Source organism: Dermacentor silvarum, chromosome 1, assembly GCF_013339745.2.
Source record: "Dermacentor silvarum isolate Dsil-2018 chromosome 1, BIME_Dsil_1.4, whole genome shotgun sequence".
Lineage (NCBI taxonomy): Eukaryota > Metazoa > Arthropoda > Arachnida > Ixodida > Ixodidae > Dermacentor > Dermacentor silvarum.
The window spans coordinates 177887465-177901885 of record NC_051154.1 but is presented as its reverse complement, the minus strand read 5'-3'; the positions used below and the strand labels follow the sequence as shown (position 1 = coordinate 177901885).

Sequence of the window (14421 nt, the reverse complement as noted above, 5' to 3'; positions counted from 1 at the left end):
CGCTAGCAAGAAACACAGAAGTCATTATTGCAGGCAGAACATAGCATATAGCCTCTCTCTCCCCCCCTCCCCCCTTTTCATCCCAAAATTTAGCAAATGAATGCGACCAATTTTAGTTCCCCCTGCAACTCCGGCGGTAATTGGTGTAAATTTGGCTTCAAATAGCGCACCTTCTCTCCTACTGCTCTTATATACTTCAAAGGCCAACTAGCTTTTCTCTGTGCTATTTACTCTACCGCTTAGATGACAGACGGTTAGATAAAACTTCAAGCACTACGGAGCTCTCTCTTTTTCATCTTGTCATCACAGCGTGGCATAAAACGAACTCTTTCGTTTTGCCCTGTCGTCCTCACCCTTTATACTTAAGAAGACGGAAACCTACAAACTCGTCCGATTTTCTGTTCAAAGCATACTTCTCCTTTCTTTCCCGAGTTCGAAAAATGGTACTCGACTTGGAAAGTGAACATGTTCACATTACCCAACATTGTTTGTATTGCTTACTTTATTACCTGCAGCGGCCAGAACTTAGAGCAATTGTTGTGCGTATAGCATGCCTCGTATCTGCTTGCTGTCGTGATGACGAGCCTGCTGCGTAGAATTGACGCGTAGCTGCCCGTGTTTCTATCATTTTTATTTCTCGGCATTTCCAATTTATACGTTCGTTGGTTGAGGGACTTGTGAGGCTGCCGTGCTGGGAGCGAGCGGTTTTATCGCTCCTCGCAACTGTCGAAACGTCTGACGTGTTCACCGCCGGGAAACGAAGAGCAGGCACGAGGGGCCCGGCCACGCATCGATTCGGCGGCGATGCGGCTCGAGCCCCCCCCCGTCAGCGAACAGCCCGGGCTTGGCAAGTCCTACAATGCGCCGGATTGCGGGGAGCCACGATAGGTGATAAGAGCGGCATTTTCTCCGCCTTCTGCGTGCTCCCCAGGTGGCTGAGATTCATGCCGGAATGACGGGGACGCGAATCCGAAAAGATCGCCGGCCCGTGTGGCTCGCTGGCGGGCGGACCTCACTGCTGGGGCAGAATACCGGGACGGGGTTACGAAAACAGTCTACATCCGCTCCTCTTTAAGGTGGCTCCCTTCTTCTGGCGAGCCTACGACTCATCTCCGCGCTGTGATGGCATTCATCCTGAAAGCATCTCTCTCTGTTGTAATATTATTTCTTATTTGTTCACCTGTACATGTTTAGGTCTCCGCATGGAGTAAATGGTGTTTTCTGGTTCGCAGAAGGGTGCGGCTGGCTATACCATTACTTGTGTGAGCATTCCATCGATTGTTGGTTGGGAATAGCAAAAGTGAGAGCAAAGTTATGTGCCTCGAGAAAATTACAAACCTCTTGATGTGCCGGCATGCCGAAGCTAAAAGCATGCGGATAGAGACATCATGGAATAAGTGAAGCACGAATGTTTGTGGGACTTCGGTGTTTTAATTCAGCCGATAGTTTGCTTATCAAGCAATAAATCAAGCAATTGTTCAATCACTCAGTGAACCGTTCAATCAGTTTTATTAATGTACCAGGCATAACCTGCTGTTCTTGTTACGGGAACAATTAAAATTAGAAATAATGCACGATTGATTGCAACAAGGTAAGCTCATGATCGCGAAGGAAAGGCTAGCAGGCTAACCAGGACTGGCACGCGTATTGCTGCCCTCAATCCGGGAGGGGAAATAAGTGGTTATAAACATCAGGTGGGAAACGAAATAGTACCAATGCAAACGCAGATGCATGCTATGTGCTCACAATGCCCTGCATTGGGGATGTCTATAAGGATAAAGTCTGAAAAAGAACCAAGTAACCCTACTCAAAAGTAGTTCGTACGCCAGATAGGTCCGTAAGAATTAAGCGTCGGCCAATAGTTTTCGCGTTGATATTATAAGCGAAGGCGGCGAAACAATGACAAACAGTTCTTCCGAACGAAAATGTTCGTGAATTCAGTTCGACACTTCTTGTTCAATAAATCATTGACTGCTCAAGCAAGCATGTAGATGAACTCTTCATTCAGGGCAATATACGCATAAAGAACATGCTTCATAATTTTGTATTATGAAAATAAATGAATCATGGGGGCTTATTATATCACAGAACAATGCCACGCCCATCAAATAGGACGTCATAATTTTTGCTTACAGTGCAATGAAAATACTAACGTTTTTTTTTTAATTTTCAGCAGCGCATTACCAGCGGCTGCCCACGTAAGTAAATGTCTGGTAGTTACTAAATTTTTATATAAGATTTGCTAATCAACTTTTAAAATTATTTACATTATGACACATATATGTTGCCTTAGCGGAATCGAAGTTTGTCAGTGCTCGAGGCACGTCTACTTAGTAAGATCCAAGGAGGTTTAAAAAAAAAATGCTGGAGTGGCAGCCCCCGCAGTTTCTTACCAGCACAGGTGAAGCCACAGTTTGCCTATACTTCTACTCTGAAAGAAGGCCGTGACAGCTGAAATCTGCTAGCAGCGCACGTCCATTTGGTCAGTTATTGCAAATGCTAGGCTAATTTGAAATTAAAAGCTCGAACCTTTCGCTTAAAATATTACCTTTGGCTGTGTATTAATATCATGATGTGCCATAAAATTTGAAAATAACTTAAGGCTTTCTTCTGAAACCAGTGACAGAAAGAAAGACGTCCAACGATATCTGCACGGCTAAATTATCCACCTAAAAACAGCACGGAGTGGGAAGAAAGTGCTTGGTATATTCCCCGCTATTTCCTAACGTTATTGCTTGCCTCTGGTAAGATGACGGCTGTCCGGCTTCACTTCTGAGACGGCAGCTCCACTCCAGCATTTTTTAAATCCTCCTTGGTAAGATCACTGCGTGATGATGATGATGATGATGATTACGATGATGATTATGATGATGATGATGGCTGCATGTGGATCTATTCTTGTGAGATTTGCCCGCAATTGCTCCACCCGAGCGCCACCTTTCACATGAGCTGAAGAGACATAAAATCTGTGTCCATGTCATTCAGGGCGCCATTGTTGTGAAGCGCAGCGCGAGACAGGTGAACGAGACCAAGCGCTCATCGAGGTAAAACAGGGCGTAAGCCGAGTTCATGTAAGCCACCGAACCCGCCGTGGTAGCTTAGTGGCTATGGTGTTGGGCTGCTGAGCACGAGGTCACGGGATCGAGTCCCGGCCACGGCGGCCGCATTTCGATGGGGGCGAAATGCGAAAATACCCGTGTACTTAGATTTAGGTGCACGGTAAAGAACCCCAGGTGGTCCAAATTTCCGAAGTCCCACACTACTGGTGTGCCCCATAATCAGATCGTGGTTTTGGTACGCAAAACCCCATAATTGAATAATGTAAGCCACTGAGCACAAGATGCAGCATCGGCACTCCTACCCCTCCAACACTGTGCCCTGAAATGAATATGCTAAGCGCTACCATTAATTTGTGTTTCACTTGGTTTTGTCCCACATTGCGCGAGAGAGGTTGTTTGGAAAAACCTGAACTGCAGTGCCAATTCATTTCTTCGCAAGTTTGGGTAAGAGATATGTCTCAAAATATATGGGTGTGTGGATATTCAAAATTCCGAATGCGAATCGAATAATCCTTGCTATCTGATATGGAGGCGAAATGCAAAAACGACTATGCCCAGTGCATTGGGGGCACATTAAGGATCCCCTAACGGTCAAAATTAATCCGAAGTCCCCCACTAAGGCGTGCCTCATAATCAAATCGTGGTTGTGGCACGTAAAACCCCAGAATTCTATTCTATTCTTGCCATTTGATTCACATTCGATTCGAGAGTTCATTTTCGAAGTTGGCCGATATTCGTTATTGTTCGAACATGAGGAATAATAACAATACTTGTTGGAGTCCGCAAAGAGAAAGTGCTGACAGATCCGAATGATTCTGCTGCACTGAAACTGAAGTTGCTGCATCGAAGTACCAGTTGCTCAGCAAACGCATAGAACACAGCTAACTTTTGCAGAATAATCTCCAGTCATTCAATAAGTATGCGTCACCTTTATGCAGCTGACGATCTTTTTTTCTGAAGTTAGGCGAATGAATTTGTTATTTTAGCAATCTCACACGTTTGCATCCGTTTAAGACGATGTGCGGTGATAAAGTATTATAGTTTTCTCTCAGAACTACTACAGCTCTCCACGTGAATCTTGTGACGCGCTGTTCCGGTGTTTCAATACTGTCGATCATTATGATGGTGCATCACATGCGTACACCTCCCAGTTGTGTCTCATTCACAAGCTTCCCGGTTGACCGGATGTTAAGCTCTGAACGGCTGATTGCATGTATCATTGCATGTGTCCGATTATGTAAATAAGCCTCATTCCTTTATTACCAAACAAACTGCAGATAACTTCTATATTTCACTTTGTTTCAAAATGAGAAAATATTCGGTATTTCATTCGATATTCCAATCGCGCTTTTCTCGAACATTCTTATTAGAATGGATTAGCATATTTTGATATTCGAACAGCCCCGGTAACTGGTTCTATTATAAAGATTATTACTATGTGTTCGGGGGGTGCCACCAACACTGACCGCCTTTAATTTCGTACATGCAACATGGGTCCTAGAGGGTTTATTTAAAAGGTTAACTAGCAAATCTTAGTTCGGTAATGTTTGAAAATCAGATACACCTACGTCAGCCGCCGTTGTAATGCGTTGCCGAGAAAAATACTAACAACTGATTTTCCGGACATGCTGGCGCTTAAAGTCGCGGCAGCTACTTCTTTTCACATAAAGTGAATATTTTTTTATTAAACAGAGAAAAAAAAGATTCATGACAATACTTGAACACACCAGCATTGAACATAATAAATGCCGCAAAAATGCACACGAAGTGAGGTCTTAAAATCAAACGAGGTGAGGTCACAGACAGAGCATGAAATCCGAGTTGAGTAAAACAAGTATATAAAGAAACTCTTAAAATCAACACGAATCCCTATGATTAGTATTACCCTATATTAGTATTAGTATACCCTATAATTAGTATTACATAAGTCAGCTCACGATAACTATATACTCTACGTTATTCCCTTCAAGAGACAGATGGTGAGGAAGGCAGGGATGTTAACCAGATGTTAGGATCTGGTTTGCTACCCTGTACTGGGGTAGGGAAATAGGGGTTAGAAAAAGGACAAATCTCTGAAGAGCTATTGGTGCTCGCGTTGGCAAACTGCCTGTTGGTGCACGATCATTTTCAATCTCATGGTCCTGCGCTTATCAAACGGCGCCTGTCAGAACCGTGTCGCGGACACTAAAGCAAATAGCATGAACGTCCTCATCCGCGTGGCCACCAGTTCATCGTACGCCATCACCGCTGCAAATTTAATACAGACAGTGTTTCGCGAAAGTGAAATCGAGCCGCGAACTGTTAACTAGTGTTTAAAAATATTTAATGCTACACATTTCGTACGGTATAGTAGGTTTAGGTTGCTTGCGATGCCGGGAACACAATGGCAAGAGTGCGACGTATGCGTCTCCTTGTGCGCTGAAAAGGGAGGGGGGGGGGGGAGGAGGTGGCAGGAGCTCAGCTTCCTCTCCAAACACACGCCAAAGTAACTAGTTTTCTGCACTCTCGGTAGAAGAACGCCGTTGACATCGCGTGAGAAGCAAATTTCGTCAGTTTTCAGCGTGCAAGTAAAACTTTTGTTTTCGACACTTGCAGAGCGACCTTGTTTTTTGCGCACCAATACTCCAGAAAGGCAATGTTTTCTTGGGGTGGCCAGGGACACTGCTTACTGCATTAAACACTTTCACAGTGAATGAATTAAACGCTTTCACGGCGAGTCCTCGTGGCCACCCAATGATTAGAAGCATTAGCCATTGAACCAGTCCATTTCATTGCGCATGAGGCAAAAAACAAAGCGACGTGTGCTCACGTGATAATACGACTATGAAATCTATCAAACAAAACGGGACAGCCAAGAAGCATTCCCTGAAAGCGTGCTAGTGTATGTATGCATGAATGACTTAGCTCATAATCTTTGGGACCCCTAATCCATACGCTCCACCTCTTTGCCGTTTTATCCGTGCGGTCAATGCCAAGTGATGATCGTATTCAAAGTGCGAAATAAACATTTTAAGCAAGCAAGCAACTTATGATCCGGGTAAAGACTGTTTAAAAAAAGCTTGGTGACGTTCAGCTCATCCAATAGGAAGTTAGGAAATGGCGATTGCTTAACCACAAAAGGTGAGAAGCAAATTCGGACAAGTTCGCAAGAGATGCGCTAAAAGTCATTAAAGTGGGAGCAAGCGCCTATACTTCTAAAAGCACGATTGGCAACCTCATTAAAATTAACATTCTTTCCTAAAGACCTATGCAGTTTCACGAGGCAGGTCGCATCACGACACAAGTGCTCTTTAGTTGTGGCTGTTCTCAGTGCGAGCAAACAACCTGCGCTGCCGCATAATCAACGAAAGGGGATTCAAATTTCATGGTGAAAATAGTGTCTATCCGCGCTGTACTATACGGGTCATATTTCTAAGCCCTATAGTGGGGCCTGTACAATACATGTATAAGTCATGAGGTGGCGTGATTCCACCGTTAACTGAAGAGGTGGTAAAAAGTGGGAAATTTACCTTTCTATACAGCCCCAAAGGTAGCGTTGTAATGTAATGCCACGAAAAGTAATTTCTTTCTCGCGAGCGTATATTGTGTCATACAAGACGAAAAGAAGAAAACTAGGCAGAGTTACTTGCGAAAAATCACTATCTATAAGATTACACAGTATGAATTCGTCACGCGGGGAATTCGATTTAATTAGCCCGTTTAGCTTTGTAAGTTGAATTTATTGTTCTTAGATCAGTCTATTCAGCGCTGACCCTGGTTTTTTGGACCGTAAGTATATGAAGACGAAGAGTAAGCAAAGTAAGACAAGAGGTAATTTGATACGGGGCCTTTTAGAGTTGTTTGAAAATGATTTCAGGACAGCAGAAGGGCTCATTGTCACAGACGCCTTGTGCAGAAGCGCCTACCTATCTCAATGAGCCCCACGCTCTCCGGTTTGTATACAGTGTCAGTTAAAACCATTGCCAGAACCTTAAAAATTATAGAAGAACAAGAAACGCACGAACATTCTGTTTCACTCTGTCATTGTTGCAACACACTTGTGCCACTCTGTATAGCGGAGAGGAGTAAGGCTGCTGCGTGTGTGCGTGCTGGGACGAGTTGAAGATGGTAACAACGTTCTGCGGCTAAGCGCCCTCGTGCCTGGTCATTAGCGAGTACATTACCGAGCGCGCCGTCTGAGTTAGGCGCGCCTTCGCTCTCCCTTTTTCTCCACGCCGACGGATCCGAGATGAGTCCGTGCGATCACGGCTTTGAGTAATCATTGTGGGGCGTCACGCGCTGGTGGTCAACGTGGCAGGGCGCTGAAGCATAGAGGCATGATCTGCGCAGCTGCGTAAGGGTGGCAGAGGAAAAACGAACAAGCGTGATGGTACATAGTCCCGTCTGTCGGGAAAGTAATTACGAACATGAGTACCCGTGAAAAAAATTTCAGACAGTTAGCGATACAATCCTAAGCACCAACAAACTTTTGCACTTCGGCCCGGCGCCAGCTATGATCCCCATGCTATGTTGTGAGACGCTTCGGTTATTTCACCCCACTGCTCTCCCTGTGCCCTATTTTCTAGACGCTGACTTCCTAGACACGCTCTTACGATCAGCTAATTCACACAGGCATCGCTACCTGCATTCACTGCCGGCCACAAACGCACGTTCACACACACACACACTCACTTACTTACTGTGTGTGAACGTATTATGTGTGTTACACACACACACACACACACACACACACACACACACACACACACACACACGCACACGCACACGCACACGCACACGCACACGCACACACACACACACACACACACACACACACACACACACACACACACACACACACACACACACACACACACACACACACACACACACACACACAAACGCGCGCGCGCGCGCGCACTCAGTGCGACGCACTCGGGGAGACTGAGCCTTATCCACAATGCAGGTTGTTGCCGCCTCGGTACCAAATGACATCTCATTGGCAAGGATGAAAGCTGTCTTCTATGTTAGGTCAATAAATTCCATTTTTCAGCACTGCTACCTTATTTCGCATTGAGTTTGCACCCTGCGTAAGACTACAGCTCTCCGTAGGCGTATCTGAGAGGGAAAAAAATTTGCAGCTTTGACGTGGATAGTCTAAATAGGCTTTAATGTATCATGAACATGCAGCTAGTTTACACTTGAATAAAATCACATTAAGGAAGAGGTGAGATATAATGTATTACGAGGTTAAGGTATACTGAATAGACATTTCGTCGCTGGCGTTTGTAACGTAAATGAAAGCTGTTCCTTCGTACACAAATGAGAACGACGCTATCTTGAGACACAAAGGAGCAGTAGACGAATAATTTATGCATTCTTCCACTGACCGTTCTACTGAGGGCCAGAGAGCGTTGACATCAAGCCAGCCCGTATCGACCGGGAGGGACCGCCGTCTAACTGCCCATGACCATCGTCTGGGATCAGTTGCTTAGACGACAAGCTTGCCGTAGCTGTAGTTCAGTTTTGCTCTGGCCGTTGTGCCTGTGCATTAATTGTACTCATTCTAAACAACGAGTAATGACAAAGAAAACCTAAGAATAATTATCGTTGAACGAGATAAATCGTGCAGATATTTCTTTCGTTAGAACGCGAAACACTGCTGATCATACGGGTCTGAACTTTGCACCCATCGCAACCTATCTGGTTGCCTTTGAAATGGGATTTCGCTCAAGTTTGCCAAGAATGGTAGCAGTCTTCGTTCGCAGCAGTAGTGTGGAGCTTCGAAAGCGCTGGCTATCACTGCGTAGGCGACCTGCCCAGGTGATCAACGCTGCAAAAGTTTGCAGCGGCTACGGCAGAACTGCTTTCATTTCGTGACAAGACGAGCATGAGGAGAAAATAGTTCTGAGCAGTTGGTATGCCAGAGAACAGAACAGCACACCGAGAGGGGGCCAAGGTAGCAAAATGGGCTTTAACAGAGGACACCTCTTATGCACGCGGCTCGCCTTAGCTACGCATGCCAGCGCGGGCTGATGAATAAGGCAGTCATCTCAAAAATAAAGAAAATAGTTGCTACCTGCTGGGCTAATCTATTTTTTTTTCGCGAAAGCTAACTGCTTCTTTTTTTTTTATTCAGCATATATCCCTTTAAAATAGCGTGAATGAAAAGCCTCCCTTAAAGTTTACAGACTTGTACGTACGAATTGCAAGTAATTAATTACTGGCAATCACGTTTTTTGTAGCTTTGTAATTGATTGATAATACACTGTAATTCAATTACATTTTCAGTAACCACGTATACGTAATCAGTTACCTTACTGACGAGACAAGTTGTAAGAGGAGAGACAACTTTGACAATTCCAATTTGGTGAGAACTACAATAGAATGCCCGTGGTCGTGTCATGCAGCAGCCTCGCGAATGTGCCGGTTCGGACAGTGAAGCGAGGGCGCTGAACTTTTGTTTCCCAATTTTAACGCTGCACCATCCTTTCGGTGGCAAACCAAACCGGCGCTGTTACGGCTCGATAGCGATGCCCAGTTCAAACGTTGATGCCAGGGGACCACCTACGGATGTTTTGAAAGGCCACGAAATTTCTTTCTCCAGATTTTCAGTAAGCCTACCGGGAGCATCTTGTCCGAGCCCCAGCAACAATAAAGCGCCGCGCTTCATTAAGGACCCAGACTCGAGCATCGCTGCATTTAGTAACCACAATTTTGTGCGCCATATTTTCCCACGTTGCAACACAGCCCCTCTCTCCAGAGCGCACGTCGAGCAAGCTTTTAGTGTCGCTGCATATGTCATCACAAGAAAATGAGGCAAGATAACCGAAGGAAATTTGGAAAAGCAGTTGTTAGTGAAGATAAACATCGTGTGAAGGGCTGTGGAGGACGCAATAATCGATTCAGGCCACCTCGTTCTACTTACTGTATTTGTGCATGGTTCAGAAGATTTGGGAGGAAAGTGACGTAAAAGAAATAGATGACTTTTTAGTAATTTCTCAGACACTTTTGTGGGGCAGCTTTTGGTAACTGTAATTAATTATATTTTAGAAAGAAGTAATTGTCATTAGACTGGGTTACTTTTTCCTGTAATGTGTAAAAGTCTGCTAAAAAATACCACATTGTTGATGGACCTGCCTTTCATAGACCTGCTCAGGCTTTCAATGGGAATCCTTTGAAAAAAAAAATCTTCACGCGATCAATTCCTCACTCTGCTACCAACAGAGATATGGTGACGGTAACGATGGATCAAAAACCGATTAACACTAAGTCATACCTACAAAGAACTTTGTACGCGAGAAGTCGCTGAATTATGGACACTTCTTTATACAGTTCTAATATATTGTTTACGTGAAAATCCAGCTGAGCACATATTCCCTTTTTTATTTTCTGGTGGAACCAAGTGGGCGCACACTGACGAAGCAGTGCGCATGCTAGTTCTATTCGTAAAAAAAAAAATAGGCACCAGTCAAATATAATCCGAACAAACTAGTGACAAACACGGCAGACCAATGAAAAATACTACTCACAAGAAAAACGACATTGTCGAGTTCTAAAGTGAAACGATTTGTGTATTTGGTCACTCAGGCCTAATTCGCAAAGCTTTTTGTCCATAAGCACTTCTTTTGTTTATTATTTGCCGGCCGCATTCGATAATACAAGGTGTTTCAGAAAATGTATTTAAAATTCTCTAAAAATAGTGAAGATCACATAATTTTCTCAAGACTGGTTTTAACACAGTGCCGCAAATTTCAAGATGACTCAAATTAGCATAAATAAATAAATAAATAAATAAATAAATAAATAAATAAATAAATAAATAAATAAATAAATAAATAAAAAAGCAGACGAATTTTATTCAAAAAGACGATCGATCCTAATGAGCGACTTGAAGCTGCGTCGTCCAAAGATTTATAATCGCTTCCGGTCTTGCCAAAAGTTCATAAGGCATTTTTGAAGAGTTATCAGCCGAGAATGAAAAGCTGTCACACTCCTAGGAGGCATCCAGAGTGATGTAACTGTTCCAGGCTCGCTGCCATGGGAACGTGAAGCAAGGGAGATCGCAGCTCGATAAAGACGCTCGCTTATTTCAGGTAATGTTTCCGCACTGTGTGTAAAACGCTGAACAGGAGCAGCAGTGCATTTCACGGCACGTTTTTGAGTCCCTATTTCTCGAAAGTGGTGCTATAGGCAGAAAGGTTCTAGCAAAAGATTAAGTTTTCAGTACAGGCTAAGCTCTACTCTGCAGTTATATGTCTCCTGAAGTTAGTAACTAAAATTACTGATATATTGTTCACTGCCGGTTGTATTGGCGATTATCAGGCAAAATTTGATGTTGGCCACTGCTATATTAAGCTTGGTCTGCAAAAAAATTATAATTTGGTCTCGATCCGATTGGCTGTTTTTAATTATCTGAGACAGTATCTGAAAATCTGACAGCGAGCTAGTTGTTTGCAGATGCTTAAATATGTCTGCAAAAAATAATAATAAACCACACGAAGTTATGAACAGACGCAGGACATCAAGCGCAGCTGTGTGGGTGGTAGAGCGCAAGAGTGTGGGTCGTACAACGGCGTTATATACACTGCAACATTGAGGAAAACAAGGGCGATGGCGACACAGTGCGCTTTTTCATCGTCGTCTTTGTCTTCGTCTATGTTGCAGTGAAATTAACATCTTGTACAACTCGCACCACATCATCCAACAACATGTACTACGCGGTATAAGCTGTTGGTTGGACTATATGTAGTTTCATATCATGTCAGTTTCCTGGTTCTTCCTTTTGTTCCCGTTGCGTCACGCTGCGTAAACAAATCGTGAATCCACACCAGCCTGTTTTCCGGTGCTTCTAGAATGTTTAAGTTTATTAAAAGCTGTAGATTACGACGGCTGATATTCCATAGATATGCTCATTTACTTGCCTGAAAGCCAGTAGAGTGCGCTGCATCCTATGCGTTTCTTCATGCAGGAAGACTGTCCGATTCTTGGGGAGGAGAGGCCTCAAGTGCGTCAGTGACACTAGTTCAAGTGAGTATTTGTAAGCTACATTCCAATGGGCTTCTTATATCATTGCAAGACTTGGAGGAACCCTACAGGCAGTGAAGTCCACTTCGATGTCATTTATTCGGCAAAGGGCAGCGCCCTATAAATGTAGCAGTGGTGCATAGCAACTCTTTTCAATCCGTGGCCACATCTTGCAATCTTAGTAATCACTCTTGTTCCGCTCCGTATTTGGCTCCTTCGGCCGCTCGGCACCACATTTTAAACCTTCTGCCGTTACGTACGGCGCTCCCATTGCACGGAAAAGCAAAAATGACGTATACGTGCTTTCTTTGCATTATTGTTTTCGCAGAAAATTACCTTAGCGCGTGGGCCTGCGCAAAGCCACAACGCGAGCAGAACCAAAATTTTTTGAGAACATGATCTTATGAATGAACTGTTCTGCGAAACGTCCCCACTCCGCATCATGCTGAGACGTCTACTATGATTACTTCTGACGTTTTGTTATCGGGGTGAAAATGGTGAATAGGCAAAGGTGTCATTACAAAGTACTCCCTCTGAGAGCACTCATCAATGTCGTCATCATCGTCGTAATCGTGATATTTAGGTCAAATGCAGGACGAAGGCCTGTCCCAATGCAGTTACCCTTGCCTTGTGTCTGCTATATACATCGCATGCCTGCGAATTCTCTAATTCTATCACTTTTTCTAATCTTCTGCTGCCCCCGACTGTATTTACCTTTTCTTGGAACCTATTAGTTGACTCTAGGGGGTCAGCGATTATATTTTCTACGCATTGAATGATCTGAATAAATTCACTTCCTGATCCTACCCTCAAGTATAGGACATTATCTCCCTGCGTTCACCTTCTAATACGTACTGCCGTCTTTATACCGCCTGACACGTATTACACCTATTTTTTCCTGTGGTATTAGTCGTTGCGCGGTTCTACGGTTTCGTTATGAGAGAATTATCGTGGGCGATTCACGAAGATTGAAGAATGAGTTGTAAATTCGCGTGGACCCGTATTCACAAAGCTATTCGCACACTAAAGCCATTCTAAGAACAGGTGCCTAACCACTCGTGATAGCGGACATATTAGCGACGGCGTCGTGGCCAGTGACAGGGTTCGCACGAACTAAAGGTGGGAATGAAGCAAATATGACCGCTGTGGGCCGAATTCACAAAACTTTCGGTTCGTAAGAACTCTTTGTCATTGGCCAGCCGCCTTTGCTAATTATACGTACGCTATCTCGATTGTCCGCGGTGCTGTCATGGTACTCATGGCGTTGTAAAGTTTGTGCACCAGCAGTGAGTGACTGCGAGACGAACTCAAAATGCTGAAACATCATTTGATGCGCGTTGCCTTAGATGCTGCATAGATTTGCCTGGATTTCTTGATTATATTTAAAGTGATATCTTGTTACGAGGCATTTTTTAATGTTTTTTTACGTTGCGATGTGTGTTGTGTTCATCGTAAGCGGATGCATATATATATATATATACACACACACACACACACACACACACACACACACACACACACACACACACACACACACACGCACACGCACACGCACACGCACACGCACACACACACGCACACACACACGCACACGCACACGCACACGCACACGCACACACACACACACACACACACACACACACACACACACACACACACACACACACATGTATATATATATATATATGACAAACACGGACGCACGCAAAAGACGAGGACGAAGAGTGTTGTTGGTGCTCGCGCTCGCTCTGCTTTGCCGTTGACCGGACTGCTTTCGTGGCGCCTGGTAATTGCAACATCGCCCTTATGAATTTGCCGGAACCACTCGATCGCATGGAGGAAATTTGGCACGCCCTCTATGCAGACGACATCACTATTCGGGTGACCAAGGGCAGTCTGGGGCAGATGGGAGAGGCGCTTCAAGAGGCTGCTTCGATGGTCCAAAGATATGCCGAGGAGTGCGGACTGCACTGCTCTCCGGAAAAATCGGCTCTTTTCATCATGCGCAGACGACAAGATGAAGCCCCGGTAGAAATTAGGGTTCACGACGCCGCAATCCCTGAAGTGGACACATTGCGTATCCTGGGAGTACTGCTTAACAACAAGGGTGCCAACGCAGAAATGATTGCTACGCTCCGTACGACATGCGAACAAGTAATACGTATGATCACTCGTATCACCAATAAGAGGAGAGGGATGATGGAAAACAATACTCCTCGGTTGGTCTAAGCCTTTATACTCAGCCGAATCGTGTACATGGCTCCGCACCTTCGGATGAGGAAATGCGATTTAAATCATTTCGATGTCATGCTTAGAACAGCATATAAGAAGGCGCCGGGACTATCAGTTAAAACAT

The 14421-nt window shown here is 44.4% G+C and overlaps 1 long non-coding RNA gene across 1 annotated transcript in view; it reads left to right on the top strand.

Moving 5' to 3' along the window:
- LOC125941001 (uncharacterized) overlaps nucleotides 1–12068 on the top strand; it is a 54721-nt gene extending 42653 nt beyond the window's left edge. The window contains exons 2-3 of the long non-coding RNA XR_007464148.1: nucleotides 2174–2198; nucleotides 12010–12068. This is a non-coding gene — a long non-coding RNA (uncharacterized LOC125941001). The remainder of the gene's footprint in view (nucleotides 1–2173; nucleotides 2199–12009) is intronic.
- The last annotated feature ends 2353 nt before the right edge of the window (nucleotides 12069–14421 follow it).